Below are 16,732 nucleotides of genomic sequence, written 5' to 3' on the forward strand. Positions count from 1 at the left end.
CCCGGCGCCCGACTCCGCCGCCGAAGGCGCCGGCCGTCTCCGCCGCCCTCCGCCGCACCATCGCCGGTGCCGCCGCGTCCGGCCGCCGTGCCCTCAAGCTCCGGCCATCCGCGCCGCCCGGAGTCCGCCGCCTCTTCCTCCCTCGCCGGGCACCTCCTCCGGCGACCCACGACGACCCCGGCGAGCCCCTCTACTTCCTCCGGCGAACTTACTCTCTGGCGACGGCCATCCTCGGGAACCGCGCCCTGCTACAGTGATCCGGCCGATCTGGATCTGGAGCATCTCATCGGTTGACTTTTTCCTCACGAAACCCTAATATTTTGCATACTTTGACATGCCATAACTCTGCATCCGTAGCTCTGATTCGTGCGTGTAGCATATCAAAATGTTCGTCTCGACGATTTAATCATTTCATCTCATTCCATCATTTTCATTTGAGCTCATCTTTATTCCTGAAATGCTGTTGGAAGAGGGCTATGTGATGATTATGTCAGATATGTTTCAGTAAATGGCATTTTTGTCATTTTTTGCCATGTTTAATGTGTGCATGCTATGATCCTGAGCTCTACATGTGTTTTGTAGAATGCCATGCCATCTTTATAGGGGTGTATGCCATGTATTTTTGTGATCTTCATGGTGACTAGCACAAGCATGCAAAGTAGCTTACTCAATGATGCTGATTTCAGGGACTTAGAATTTCACTAAGTCCTTGTCCTCATATTGTTTTATGTCATATGTTCATGTTGTTTTCCTAGTGATCCGTGCCTCTTTTGAGGATGATTAGTAAGGATGTTTTGTTAATATTGTGGTGCTCTATCCATCCATGTCTAGCTTGAGTCAATCGAGCTCTACTTTTGCTATAAAATGTTCCTGGCAGGTTGTTAAAATGTTTAGCGATTTTGGCGAGCTTGTTGTTGTTGATCTGTGCATTCTATGTTGTTGTTCTTGCCATGACTAGCTTCTATGCCATGTCTTCCTGACGGGTGTATGCTTAGTTTGTCATGCAATGCCTCTTAGTGAGTGCATCGAGCTCGTAAACATGCCTCCTCGTTAACTATTTTGCATGCTCCAGTTTTTCACTAAGTCTGAATCTGTTTATGTTTTTGCTATGTTCACATGCTTGCAATTGTATTTTCTGATCCCTTTTGGCTCAAGGTCACTAAGGGACTTTTGTTATGTGCTTAGAGTAGCTTCATGCCATGCCTTGCTTTGCCGTGATATGTTCCTGTAGCATGTAGTTTTCATGCTCTAAAGTTTGCTTCCTGATGATAAATTCCTGATATGCTGTTAATTTCACCAAGTCTGAAACCTGTTATCATTTGCACTTTTGGCCATGCTTGTTTGAACCTGTTATTGAGTGAATTGGTCGTAGCTCAGTGTTCATCTTCTGTCAAGCATCATGAGTGGATTCCAACCATGTATTTTGTTGTCATGTTGGAGTGTTGTAGCATATTGTTCTTTATGCATTTAGATGGCTACTTGCTGTTTATCACAGACCGGTGCCATATTTGTTTTGCTTGCCATTTCCAAACCATGCATCCGATTCCGGTGATCTTTATATCGATTTTTACCGAAATCACCTCACCTTTCCAGCGGAACTCTTGGATTTCCATGTTGAGGCCAGGTGCATTCATTCCTTTCCAAATCATGCCTACGCATCACATCTCGCATCCCGCATATCATACCATGTTTGCATCATGTTGTGTGAGCTTTGCACGTGGTTGATTGTCTTCCTTTTTGCTTGTTGTTCTTGCTTGGGTAGAGCCGGAAGACGAGTTCGTGAACGAGGAGCCCATTGAGTTTGCTTACGAGGATCAAGGCAACTCTGAGACCTTTGCAGGCAAGATGACCATACGCTCAAAATCACTTCTATCTTTGCTTGCTACATGCTCGCTCTTTTGCTATGCCTATGCTATGATACCTACCACTTTCTTATCATGCCTCCCATATTGCCATGTCAAACCTCTAACCCACCATGTCCTAGCAAACCGTTGTTTGGCTATGTTACCGCTTTGCTCAGCCCCTCTTATAGCGTTGCTAGTTGCAGGTGAAGATTGGAGATCGTTCTTTGTTGGAACATGTTTATTGTTGGGATATCACCATATTATCTTGTTTATATTAATGCACCTATATACTTGGTAAAGGGTGGAAGGCTCAGCCTTATGCCTGGTGTTTTGTTCCACTCTGCCGCCCTAGTTTCCATCATATCGGTGTTATGTTCCCGGATTTTGCGTTCCTTACACGGTTGGGTTATAATGGGAACCCCTTGATAGTTCGCCTTGAATAAAACTCCTCCAGCAAGGCCCAACCTTGGTTTTACCATTTTCCACCTAGCCTCTTTTTCCCTTGGGTTTCGCGGACTCAAGGGTCATCTTTATTTTAACCCCCCCGCGCCAGTGCTTCTCTAAGTGTTGGTCCAACTGAGCGATGTCCGGGGCTACCAGGGGCAACTCTGGGCTGGCCTACCCGACGTCTGGCTCATCTGAGTGTGCCCTGAGAACGAGATATGTGCAGATCCTATCGGGATTTGTCGGCACATTCGAGGGGCTTTGCTGGTTTAATTTTACGTTTGTCGAGGATGTCTTGTAACCGGGATGTCGAGTCTGATCGAATTGTCTTGGGAGAAGGAATATCCTTCGTTGACCGTGAGAGCTTCTGATGGGCTAAGTTGGGACTCCCCTATAGGGATTTGAACTTTCGAAAGCCGTGCCCGCAGTTATGGGCAAATGGGAATTTGTTAATGTCCGGTTGTAGATAACCTGAAACTTAACTTAATTAAAATGCACCAACCGCGTGTGTAACCGTGATGGTCTCTTCTCGGCGGAGTCCGGGAAGTGAACACGGTGTTGGAGTAATGCTTGACGTAGGTTGTTCTAGGATCACTTCTTGATCATAGTTGTTCGTCCATGCTTTTGCCTTCTCTTCTCGCTCTCTTTTGCGAATATGTTAGCCACCATATATGCTAGTCGCTTGCTGCAGCTCCACATCATACCTTTGCCTTTCCTATAAGCTTAAATAGTCTTGATCGCGAGGGTGCGAGATTGCTGAGTCCCCATGACTCACAGATTACTTCCAAAACCAGATGCAGGGACCGATGATACCGTTCCAGATGATATGACTGAGCTCAAGTGGGAGTTCGATGAAGACTCTCGTCGTTACTATGTGTCTTTCCCAGATGATCAGTAGTGGTGCCCAGTTGGGGCGATCGGGGACTATGTCGCATTTGGGGGTTGATCTTTATTTTGGTTCCGTAGTCGGACCTTGAGTGTATTGGATGAATGTAATGACTTATTTATGTATTTGTGTGATGTGGTGAGTGTAAGCCAACTATGTACCTTTCCCCTTTATTTATTTACATGGGTTGTTGTGAATATTACCTCACTTGTGACATTGCTTTCAATGCGGTTATGCCTCTAAGTCGTGCTTCGACACGTAGGAGATATAGCCGCATCGAGGGCGTAACAAGTTGGTAATCAGAGCCTTCCCCGACCTTAGGAGCCCCCTGCTTGATCGAATCGTTGGCGTTGTTGAGTCTAGAAAAATGTTTTGAGTCATTTAGAAATTATATATCAGAGAGTTAGGAATTCTTTTTACTCCTCAGTCCCTTCGTCGCTCTAGTAAGGAATCGAGAAGTAGAGTTTTGACTCTTCTCTTCTCAAATTTCACTAAAAGAATTTAGGATCACGCGGGTATCATGGAATCGTTCCGATGGTTTTGTGACGAGAACATTGTTCTTGGTGCCTCCTGACATTTAGGGGTTGTGGCAGTGTCCCGGGGAGTTGAGCTCCGAGGTGTTGTCGTCACAATTTTATCGTTGAGATTCTGGAATACCTGAGTTTCGCTGACATCAAAAATCTCTTTTTATGCAGTTGTTGGTGAGATAACCTCGATGCCGCCCAGTACTGGGGCGGGAGTTCGGGAGTATTGCCATAACTTGTATAACGGATGCTTTTCGAAGGTTGAGGTAAATGATTTCTGAAGTTTTCTTGGTTATGTGTTGAAGGATGGATACAACTGGATATAGGATTTGTTAGCTTTGGGTGAGATATTATGCTTCCCCTGTATCCCCAACACCTGATTGCATAACCGGAAAGGTTCGGGAGTTCCATAGGTGGGAATTCTTGTAGCTCTAGTTCTTCTTCCGCGAATATTTGGTTTGGGATTGGGTAATCCTCACCAAGTATTTGCTCTTGTCCGTACCTTGTTGTTTTATTCTTCTACCTCTATTCAAGTGGTTTCTCAATTTATGGAAATGTGACCATTTCAATTGGAATGCATTCGTTCATTTTGTTTGGATGTGAAGACTATATGTTGCAATTTCAATCCGTTCGATTCAGCTTGAATATTTGCCTGTCAATATGCTAATGGATGTCACCCTCTTCAGGATGGCTCCTGCTAAGGGCAACAATCACAATCAGGATCCGCCACCACCACCTCCACCTCCGGAGGCATGGCAAGCTGTGATGGCTGCTACCAATGCAAACACGCAGCTGATCATGCAAATTCTGCAAGAGCGCCACCAAGGCCATGGAAACAATCAGAATCAGTTTGCTACACTCAACTAGTTCCTTGCTAAACAGCCAAAGACCTTCAGCAACTGTGTCGAGGCCTCAGACGCTAATGATTGGCTCGTGGACATATGCAAGCATTTCGAGTGCAGTAACGTCAGGCCTGAGGACTTTGTCAAGTTTGCCTCCTTCCAACTCAAAGACCAAGCTGCAGAATGGTTTCAGCAGTACAAAGATTCTAGAGGAGGCCGTGTGATTACCTGGGATGAATTCCATCAAGACTTCAAAGCTCATCACATTCCTCAGAGCGTTGTTGAAAGCAAGCGTGTGGAATTCCACAACCTGAAGCAAGGCACTATGTCTATTTACCAGTACAATATCATGTTTCAGAAGCTCGCCCATTTCGCTAAGCAAGATGTCCCTGACGAGAAGAGCATGATATACCAGTTCAGGGGTGGCCTCAGAGAAGATCTCCAACTAGATCTCGTCCTCTTTGAGCCCAAGAAGTATGATGAGTTTTACAACATGGCAATGAAGCAAGAGGCTGCCCAACTGAAGTGCAATGCTTCCAAGAAGCGAGTCAGAGATGTGACTCCTTCTTCCTCAACTCAAGTGGCTAAGCAGCAAAAGTATTGGGTTCCTCCTCCTCCGTTTCGTCAACCTTATCAGCAGAAGAGCAAAGGTGGCAATGGATCTTCCCACCCACCCAACCCTGGCTTTCAGAACAGGACTTCGTCTCAAGCTCCAAGATCAAGTGCTCTGTATCACCGTCCGCTTTCAGAGGTCACGTGCAACAAGTGCCAATAGAAGGGTCACTATGCCAACAAATGCTTCAATCAGAGGCATCTCCCTCCTCCTCCTCCTCCTGTGAGATCTGCCAGCACTGCAGTGGTCAAGCATAACCCCAAGTCTGCAAAGGTAAACTTGATGAATGCAGCTCAGGCAGAGTACTCGTCAGATGTCATCATGGGTAACCTTCATGTTAACGATATTCCTGCAAAAGTTCTTTTTGACACTGGTGCATCGCATTGTTTCATCTCGAGACCATTTGTTTCTAAGCATGAATTGCCTTTACAAGAATTGCCTAGGTAGTTATCAGTTGTTTCTCCGGGTAAATTCATGAATGCAAGCGCTATGATCCCGGATGTTACTATCACGTTGGGCGACTATAAGTTTCTATCCTCTCCAGTGGTCCTTGGTAACTCAGATATTGATCTTATTCTCGGAATGGACTGGCTTTCTAAGAACAAGGCTTAGCTTGATTGTGCTGCCAGGCAGAATCAATTGACTCATTCGTCTGAGGATGTAATTGTCTTTGCCGCTAACGACGATACCATTCGACTATTTTCTCTCAATGAGAAGGGTGAGCCGGGTGCCATCTCTCAAATTCCAGTCGTTTGCGAATATCAAGACGTCTTTCCAGAAGAGCTTCCAGGAATGCCTCCGCACCGGCCAGTTGAATTCGCCATCAATCTTGAGTCTGGCACGGAACCTGTTTGCAAACGTCCTTACAAGCTTGGACCTGAAGAGTTGAAGGAGCTGAAGAAGCAACTCGATATTCAAGAGCGTATGGGTCTCATCCGACCTAGTTCTTCTCCATGGGGTTGTGGAGTTCTTTTTGTGAAGAAGAAGGATGGAACGGACCGACTTTGTGTCGACTACCGTCCATTATACAAGAAGACTATAAAGAACAAGTACCCACTTCCCAACATCAACGAGCTGTTTGAAAAACTCAAAGGTGCTCAAGTATTCTCCAAGCTTGACCTCCATATGGGCTATCACCATATTCGCATTCATGAAGAGGATATCCCCAAGACAGCGTTCAGAACAAGCTATGGTTCATATGAATACACTGTCATGTCTTTTGGCCTCGTCAATGCTCCGCCAACATTCTCTCGCATGATGAATTTCATCTTCAACGCCTACACAAATGACTTTGTCTTGGTCTACCTCGATGACATTTTGGTCTTTTCCAAGAACAAGGAAGATCATGCCAAGCACTTGCGTTTGGTGCTGGATAAGCTGAGAGAACATCAGTTCTATGCCAAGTTTTCAAAGTGCAAGTTTTGTCTCGATGAGGTTCTCTACCTTGGGCATGTCATCTCTGCCAAGGGCATAGCGGTTAATCCTGAGAAGGTGTTTGCAATTGTGAATTGGGAACCACCTCAGAATGTGAAGCAACTCCGCAGCTTCCTTGGGCTCGCAAGCTATTGTTGAAGGTTCGTTGAGAACTTTTCAAAGATCGCGAAGCCTCTTTCTAACATTCTCCAAAAGCACGTGAAGTACGTTTGGTCTCCTGAATGTGACATCGCTTTCAACAGCCTGAAAGAGAAGTTAGACACTGCTCCAGTTCTGACTCCTCCTGATGAATCCAAACCGTTTGAGGTCTTTTGTGATGCCTCTCTTCAAGGTCTTTGTGCAGTGTTGATGAAAGAGAAGAAAGTTGTGGCCTATACCTCTCGCCAATTGAAGCCCAATGAAAAGAACTACCCCACTCATGACCTCGAGTTGGCGGCAGTTGTGCATGCTCTTTTAACTTGGAGACATCTCTTATTGGGAAGAAAAGTGGACATCTTCACTGACCACAAGAGTCTCAAGTACATCTTCACTCAGCCTAATCTCAACCTCAGGCAGCCTCGTTGGGTCGAAATGATTCAAGAGTATAATCTGAGCATTGAATATACTCCAGGCAAGGCCAATGTTATTGCTGACGCATTGAGCAGGAAGGCTTACTGCAACAGTCTGATTCTCAAACCTTACCAACCCGAGCTTTGTGAAGCTTTCCGCAAACTCAATCTGCAAGTTGTTCCTGAAGGTTTCCTTGCCAACCTCCAAGTATCTCCTACTTTGGAAGATCAGATTCGCGAGGATCAACCTCTTGATGCTATGGTGAAGAAGGTGAAGATTGGGATTGCCAAGAGTCAACCTGTAACGCCCTCGATGCGGCTATATCTCCCATGGGTCGAAGCACGACTTAGAGGCATAACCGAATTGAAAGCAATGTTGCAAGTGAGGTAATCTTCACACAACCCATGTAATACATAAGGGAAAGAGATACATAGTTGTCTTACAATCGCCACTCCACACAATACATGAATAAAGCATTACATCAACCAGATACACACAAGGTCCGACTACGGAAATAAAATAAAAGAAGACTACCCCAATGCTACACAGATCCCCGATCATCCCGACTGGGCTCCACTACTGATCAACTAGAACGAAACAACACAAAGGACAAGATCTTCACCGAGCTCCTCCTTGAACTTGGTTGCGTCACCTGCACAGCTCATCGGCACCTGCAAGCTGGTTTTGGAAGTATCTGTGAGTCACGGGGACTCAGCAATATCGCACCCTCGCGATCAAGACTATTTAAGCTTATGGGTAAGGTAAAGGTATGAGGTGGAGCTGCAGCAAGCGACTAGCATATTTGGTGGCTAACATATTCGCAAAAGAGAGCCAGAAGAGAAGGCAAAAGCACGGTCGAGAAACTATGATCAAGAAGTGATCCTAGAACAACCTACGTCAAACATAACTCCAACACCGTGTTCACTTCCCGGACTCCGCCGAGAAGAGACCATCACGGTTACACACGCGGTTGATGTATTTTAATTAAGGTCAACTTCAGGTTTTCTACAACCGGACATTAACAAATTCCCATCTGCCCATAACCGCGGCACGGCTTTTGAAAGTTCAAATCCCTGCAGGGGTGTCCCAACTTAGCCCATCACAAGCTCTCAGGGTCAACGAAGGATATTCCTTCTCCCAGGAAGACCCGTTCAGACTCGGAAACCCGGTTACAAGACATTTCGACAATGGTAAAACAAGACCAGCAAAGCCACCCAAATGTGCCGACAAATCCCGATAGGAGCTGCACATATCTCTTTCTCAGGGCACACCGGATTGTCCAAGGTTCCGGTAGGCCAGCCCAGAGTTGCCCATGGTGGCCACCGGCAGCTGACAGGTTGGACCAACACTCAGAGGAGCACTGGCCCGGGGGTTTAAATAAAGATGACCCTTGAGTCTGCAGAACCCAAGGGAAAGAAAAGGCTAGGTGGCGAATGGTAAAACCAATGTTGGGCCTTGCTGGAGGAGTTTTATTTAAGGCGAACTGTCAAGGGGTTCCCATTATAACCCAACCACTTAAGGAACGCAAAATCCGGGAACATAACACCGATATGACGGAAACTAGGGCGGCAAGAGTGGAACAAAACACCAGGCATACGGCCGAGCCTTCCACCCTTTACCAAGTATATAGATGCATTAATTAAATAAGAGGTATTTATGATATCCCAACAAGTAAACATGTTCCAACAAGGAACAACATCTCCATGTTCCAACAAGGATCAAACTTCAATCTTCACCTCCAACTAGCAACGCTATAAGAGGGGCTGAGCAACGCTGTAACATAGCCAAACAACAGTTTGCTAGGACAAGGTGGGTTAGAGGCTTGCCTCAACAATATGGGATGCATGATAAGCAAGTGGTAGGTATCACGGCATAGGCATAGCAAAAGAGCGAGCAACTATCCAGCAAAGATAGAAGTGATTTCGAGGGTGTGGTCATCTTGCCTGAAATCCCGCAAGGAAGAAGAACGAGTCCATGAAGAAGACAAATGGACATAGTCAAACGGGTCCTCAAAAAATCGACGTTATCGGAACCAACCCGAATAAGAAACACCGGAAAGAAGCACACAACATAGTAAACAACCAACACCCGAACATGGTATGATATGCGGGATGTGGTATGTAATGCACATGCATGATTTGCAAAGGAATGATTGAACCTGGCCTCAAATTCTAAATCCAAGAGTGCCACTGGAAAGGTGAGATGATTTCGGTTGAAATCGATATAAAGATCACCGGAATCGGATGCACGGTTTGGAAATGGCAAGCAAAACAAATATGACACAGGTCTGCGATAAACAGCAAGTAGCCATCTAAATTCAACAAGATAAATATGCTACAACACTCAAACATGGCAACAAAATACATGGCAGGGATCCGCTCAAGATTCTTGACAAAATATGAACACTGAGCTACGGCTAATTCATCCATAAACAGGTTCAAACAAGCATGGCAAAAGAGCAAATGATAACAGGTTTCAGACTTGGTGAAATTAACACAAGTCTGGAATGTATCATCAGGAAGCACACTTTAGAGCATGAAAACTACAACCTAAAGGAACTTAACATGGCAAAGCATGGCATGACATGAAGCTACTCAAAGCACTTAACAAAAGTACCGTGGTGACCTTGAGCCAAAAGGAATCAGAAAATACAATTGCAAGCATGTGAACATGTCAAAAACATAAACAGATTCAGACTTAGTGAAAACTGGAGCATGCAAATCAGTTAACGAGTAGGCATGTTCACGAGCTCGATGCACTCACTACAGAGCATGGCATGACAAACTAGGCATATACCCATCAAGAATACATGGCATAGAAGCTAGAAATGGCAAGAACAACATCATAGCATGCATGGATCAATAGCAACAACCTCGGCAAAATCGCTAAACATGTCAACAATCTGAGCTCGATTGACTCAAGCTAGGGTGCTCCATAAATGCAAACAGAGACACGCATGGATAGAGAACCACAATGTTAGCAAAACATCCTTACTGATCATCCTCAAAAGAGGCACGGATCACTAGGAAACACCATGAACATATGGCATAACAACGAAAATCGGACAAGGACTTAGTGAAATTCTAAGTCCCTGAAATCAGCATTACCGATTACGCTACTTTGCAAGCTTGTTCTAGTCACCAAAAATATCACAAAAATACGTGGTAAGCACCTCTGTAAAGATGGCACGGCATATAACAAAACACATGTAGAGCTCAGGATCATAGTATGCACACATTAATCATGGCAAAAATGACAAAATGCCATTTGCTGAAACAGATCTGACAAATTCCTCACATAGCCCTCTTCCAACAGCATTTCGGGCATCAAGATGAGCTCAAATGAAAATGATGCAATGAGATGAAATGGTGTACTCGTTGAGACGAACATTTAAATATGCTACATGCACGAATCGGAGCTACGGATGCAGAGTTGTGACATGATGAACAAGGCTAGAAAATCTGAACGGAAAAGGACTTAGGCAAAAATGACCCAGTCTGAAAAGAGCGCTAGATACTAAATCACGCACGTGCGAGGGATAGATGCGGGCTCACCATGGGCTTCGGCCCGGAGAGGAAAGAGAAGCGGATCGGGCCGGCTCGAGGAGGCCCATCTCACGGGGCCAGGGTCAACGGCAGCAGCTGGATCGGGACCTTCCCGTCCCGCTCGCACAGGCAGCCACCGGCGCAGTGTAGCTCGCCGGATCCAGCCAAGAGGTGGAGAAGGGGCAAGGATCCGGCCTGGGACGAGGTGGAGATCGGGCAGCGAGCTCCAGATCCGGCGCGAGAGCGGTGCGGTGGCGCGCGGACGACGCACTGGCTGGGCGGCGCAGAACGTGGCGACCTCTGGCGAGCTTGCTCGGCGGCGGCGGTTGCCGGTCGGCGAGGCGGTGGGGCACTCGGGCGGCGCGCAGGCGGCGAGGCCGGGAACCGGGCGGCGGCGGGATCTGGTAGGGCGGCACGGGTCGCCGGCGGTGAGGAGAAAGGCGAAGGGGACCGCAAGGCGACGGCGGCGCAGGCGGGTACTCCGGCGAGGAGGCGGAGGCCACCGGCGATGGAGGCACGGGCGCGCGGGAGACCGGCCGGGCGCCGATGGGCTCGCGCGGGCCACGCGTGGGCTCGAGCGGGCCGCACGCAGTGGAGGCGCAGAGAGACGACGTGGCGTGTTGTGGTTGTCTGCGGAGATGGAGGCGGACATGTCCGGCGGTGGGAAATTTGTCCGGCGGCGCGGAGAGGAGAGATCTAGGGTTTGTACCGCGGAATTTTCGGGGGAGGCCACATATTTATAGGTAGAGGGAGCTAGGAGAGTCCAAATGAGGTGCGGTTTTCGGCCAAGCGATCGTGATGGAACGACCGAGATGATGGAGGAGGTTTAGGTGGGTTTTGGGCCACTTTGGAAGGGTGTTGGGCTGCAACACTCACGAGGCCTTCTCGGTCCCTCGGTTAACCGTTGGAGTATCAAACGAAGTCCAAATGATACGAAACTTGGCAGGCGGTCTACCGGTAGTAAACCAAGGCCGCATGATAAGTCTCGGTCCAATCCGAAAACGTTTAACACCCGCACACGAAAAGAGGTAGAAAGGGACACCGGGTGACATAGGAGCGTCGGATTGCAAAACGGACAACGGGGAAAATGCTCGGATGCATGAGACGAACATGTATGCAAATGAAATGCACATGATGACATGATATGCAATGCATGACACGCAAGCAATGACAAGGCACCAACGATGAATAACTAGAGGACACCTGGCACATTGGTCTCGGGGCGTTACAACACTCCACCACTACGAGAGGATCTCGTCCCGAGATCTAGAATGGCACCGGAGGGAAAACAGAAGAGAAAGAGAAGAGGTAAAACTAAGCTGCTTCCTTGACAAACGAGTGAAACCAAAGAAACTTGAAAAGGTTAAGCCATTTCACGAAAAGAATACAACGGAGATGAACAAAGTAGAAAACACTCCGTTAGGAAAAGGAAACAAGGAAGAACAAATTCGAACAGCACTCCGGATGGAAAGATATGCAAGACTTGATAAGATGAAAAAGAACTTGAGAAAAAGGCACAACACTCCGGATAAATGGGATAAGAGAGGAAAAGAATATGAACTTTTACAATGGGATGATGGTTGAAAAAAAACAACATCACAATGCCTCCGGAGCAGAAGTGAGAATGGAATGGAATGAATGACGAGAAACAAGATCTTGAGGGAGCACGCTTACGACAAATGGTAGAATGGAGTTGTTGGAAAACCAACAACGAAAAGAAAAGCTTGATATGGTCTTATGGAATACATCTCAAATTATGAGGTGACAGCCTGCCACTCACAGCAAAAGAATTTGATTGGTATGAACAAGGAGACGAGAAAACTATTTCATCGGGAGGATAAAAGAAGAACTTGGGTCATTTATAAGCACTATAATAGCAACAATCCTTAGGAAAGGCTTTAGATGAAACATGACAACAGATAACTCCAACGAAGAGATTGATGGATTTAAAATATCTCATTCTTAACAACATGTGAATCATGAAACATGCACTCAAATTATCAAGAATGACATAATACCACCTCCAATGATATGGCAGAAAGAATTGTACTCCGGATTGCAAGATGAAGAATGCTTGAGCTCCTCTGAAAAGAATGTTGATGAACCCTCCCTGAAGAACTCCGGTAATAAAAGAATGATCCAAAATAATTGAATGATGAAAAGAATAATATTGAAGCCTTGTAATGATTTAGATGGATCTTTGCGACGAGATAAAGTGGAAACTTGGAACACCGGAAGAAAAGATAAAGCATCTCAAACCGAGAACGTGATATGAAGAACCACTCCGGAATAAGGAATTGAATTTAGTCGATGAAACAAGAATAAGAATTACATTATGCTTATCCTTCATCAATTAAATTGATGACAACCAAAGGATTTTGCATACTACTTATTCTCGTAGGAAGGATTAAGAGAGATATAGCGTAAACTTGGGAAGGTCTTCAATGAACCGCCGGTAGGATTGAAACAACGAATGAATTAATATGATAAAGGAAGGAAGAGGAACTCTTGAACGAACCACCGTAAGAATTGAAAATGAATGAAGAGAAAATAAAGAAACACCGGGAAGAATTATAAAATGAACGAAGATGCTTGAGAGGATTTAGATACATGAGAACGAAGAGATCACGAGCCGATTAGAGATCACTTGAACGAAGCACCGGTAAGATTGGAGAATGATAACTGAAAGCTGAGAATGAATAAACCTGAATTGATGGACTCCAGATAACAAACTGAGAAGACTCTTGAATTGCTCCGGATGGGTGAAAAGAATTTCCGCAATCGAAAAATAATTATGAGAGGATGGCACGAAGCTAGAGCCATGAATCTCTGAGAGAGCGGATAGATATGGAGGAAAAGTCTTCTTCGGTCTTCAAAACCTGAGAATGACGACGAGAAACACCAACAAGAATTATTGAGGCACTCCGGAATGAAGAATGGAAAAGTTGAGCCAACGATGAAAAGAATTTGAAAGGTCTTGGAGAAAGGCAATTGACTGATGACAATTCATTCTTACGTCAATTTTGAAATGAATTTGAGAATAACTCCGGTAAAATTAGAAGAGTCAGGTAAGATCCTGGAAAAATACCTATGGGTTAGGGCCCACTCAAAAGAAACACCGTAGAACGATTACTTGAAAGAGAGATTGCACCGGTTGAATTAAATGACTTGAATGCGATAACATCCTCGAAAGAGCTGAACGAAAGCAGAGTGGAAACACGAATCTTCGAGATATCTTGAGCACTCCGGAACAACTGGATAGCGAGAGGTGAATAATTAAGAAGTGCATCAGCAAGAGAAAACATTTGGAACAAGGAAAAGATATGATTGACAAGGCTTGACTTGAATCCACTGGAGAAGAAAAGAATGAATAATGATGAACTTGAGGTTCTGTCAGAATCTTCATGAGAATCACCGGGTAAGAACATGAAGGAAAAGAATGGAGAGACTTCACATGAATCGAAGGATACTTGATTAAGAAATCTGAGTCCTTGAAGAAAAAGGGTGGGTGGGTGGGGAAAACAAAGACAACTTGGGATGGATGAAACGAACAACATTGAGAAAGCTGAGATTGAATCTTTGCGGATGTTGAAAATGAACGGATCCGCTTGAAGAGAAAACACACCGGTTGAACAGGATTGACAAAATAATCTTGATGATCAAGAAGGATTAGCCTCCACAACGAAATATGAGAACACCGCTTAGGGAAAGGTATGGAATCAACACTTGACATTGAAGCAACTCGAATACCACAACTCAAAAAAAACAAAGGATTGGCTTGCAGAATAAGCCGAAACAAACATATGATAGAGATTTCATCCGAAGCTTTCATGGTGGGGCCCACACGGGCTCGATCGTACAGCACCATCATGTACAAGGCAGTGCACATGACATACGAAGCGTCCCCGAGTCAGCATAGCCAAGGACTCTTTCAGACACAACGAGACCACTATTCACCCAAAACTAGCAATCCTACATCCAGCTGTATCCATCCTTCAACACATAACTAAGAAACCTTCGGAAATCGTTTACCTCAACCTTCGAAAAGCATCCGCTATACGAGTTATGGCAATACTCCCGAACTCCCACCCCAGTACTGGGTGGCGTCGAGGTTATCTCACCAACAACTGCATAAAAGAGATTTTCAATGTCGGTGAACTCAGGTATTCCAGAACTTCAACGATAAAATTGTGACGACAACACCTCGGAGCTCAACTCCCCGGGACACTTCCACAACCCCTAAATGACAGGAGGCACCAAGAACAATGTTCTCGTCACAAAACCATCGGAACGATTCCAAGATACCCGCGTGATCCTAAATTTTTTTAGTGAAATTTGAGAAGAGAAGAGTCAAAACTCTACGTCAGGATGCCTCACCAGAGCGACGAAGGGACTAAGGAGTAAAAAGAATTCCTACTCTCCAATATATATAATCATAAATGACTCAAAACGTTTTTCTAGACTCAACAACACCAGCGATTCGATCAAGCAGGGGGCTCCTAAGTCGGGGAAGTCTCTGATTACCAACTTGTAACGCCCTCGATGCGGATATATCTCCACGTGTCGAAGCACGACTTAGAGGCATAACCGCATTGAAAGCAATGTCGCAAGTGAGGTAATCTTCACAAACAACCCATGTAATACAATAAGGGGAAAGAGATACATAGTTCGCTTACAATCGCCACTTCACAAAATACATGAATAAAGCATTACATTCATCCAAATACACTCAAGGTCCGACTACGGAACCCAAAATAAAGATCAACCCCCAAATGCGACAAAGTCCCCGATCGACCCCAACTGGGCTCCACTACTGATAAACTGAAACGAAACAACACAAAGGACAAGATCTTCATCGAGCTCCTCCTTGAGCTTGGTTGAGTCACCTGCATGGTATCATCGGCACCTGCAAACTGTTTTGGAAGTATCTGTGTCGAGTCACAGGGGACTCAGAATCTCACACCCTCGCGATCAAGACTATTTAAGCTTATAGGAAGGGTAAAAGGTACGAGGTGGAGCTGCAGCAAGCAACTAGCGTATATGGTGGCTAACATACGCAAATGAGAGCGAGAAGAGAGGGCAAAGCACGTTCGAGAAATCTATGATCAAGAAGTGATCCTAGAACAACCAATGTCAAGCATAACTCCAACACCGTGTTCACTTCCCGGACACCGCCGGTAAGAGACCATCATGGTTACACACGCGGTTGATGTATTTTAATTAAGATCAACTTCAGGTTTTCTACAACTGGACATTAACAAATTCCCATCTGCCCATAACCGCGGGCACGGCTTTTGAAAGTTCAAAACCCTGCAGGGGTGTCCCAACTTAGCCCATCACAAGCTCTCACGGTCAACGAAGGATATTCCTTCTCCCAAGACGATCCGATCAGACTCGGCATCCCAGTTATAAGACATCCTCGACAATGGTAAAACAAGTCCAGCAAAGCCGCCCGAATGTGCCGACAAATCCCGATAGGAGCTGCACATATCTCGTTCTCAGGGCACACTCAAATGAGACTAGCTACGAGTAAAACCAACCCTCAAGTTTCCCCGAGGTGGCCCCGTAGGCAGCTCAGTTCGGACCAACACTAAGAGGAGCACTGGCCCGGGGGGTTAAATAAGGATGACCCTTGGGCTGGCCGACCCAAGGGAAAAAGAGGCTCGTGGCAAATGGTAAAACCAAGGTTGGGCCTTACTGGAGGAGTTTTATTCAAGGTGAACTGTTAAGGGGTTCCCATTATAACCCAACCGTGTAAGGAACGCAAAATCCAGGAACATAACACCGATATGACGGAAACTAGGGCGGCACGAGTGGAACAAAACACCAGGAATAAGGCTGAGCCTTCCACCCTTTACCAAGTATATAGATGCATTAATGAAATAAGAGATATTGTGATATCCCAACAAAATATCCATGTTCCAACAAGGAACAAACTCCAATCTTCACCTGCAACTAACAACGCTATAAAAGGGGCTGAGCAAAGCGGTAACATAGCCAAACAACGGTTTGCTAGGACAAGGTGGGTTAGAGGCTTGAATGGCAATATGG

Source organism: Triticum urartu, chromosome 5 (genome assembly GCF_003073215.2).
Source record: "Triticum urartu cultivar G1812 chromosome 5, Tu2.1, whole genome shotgun sequence".
NCBI lineage: Eukaryota > Viridiplantae > Streptophyta > Magnoliopsida > Poales > Poaceae > Triticum > Triticum urartu.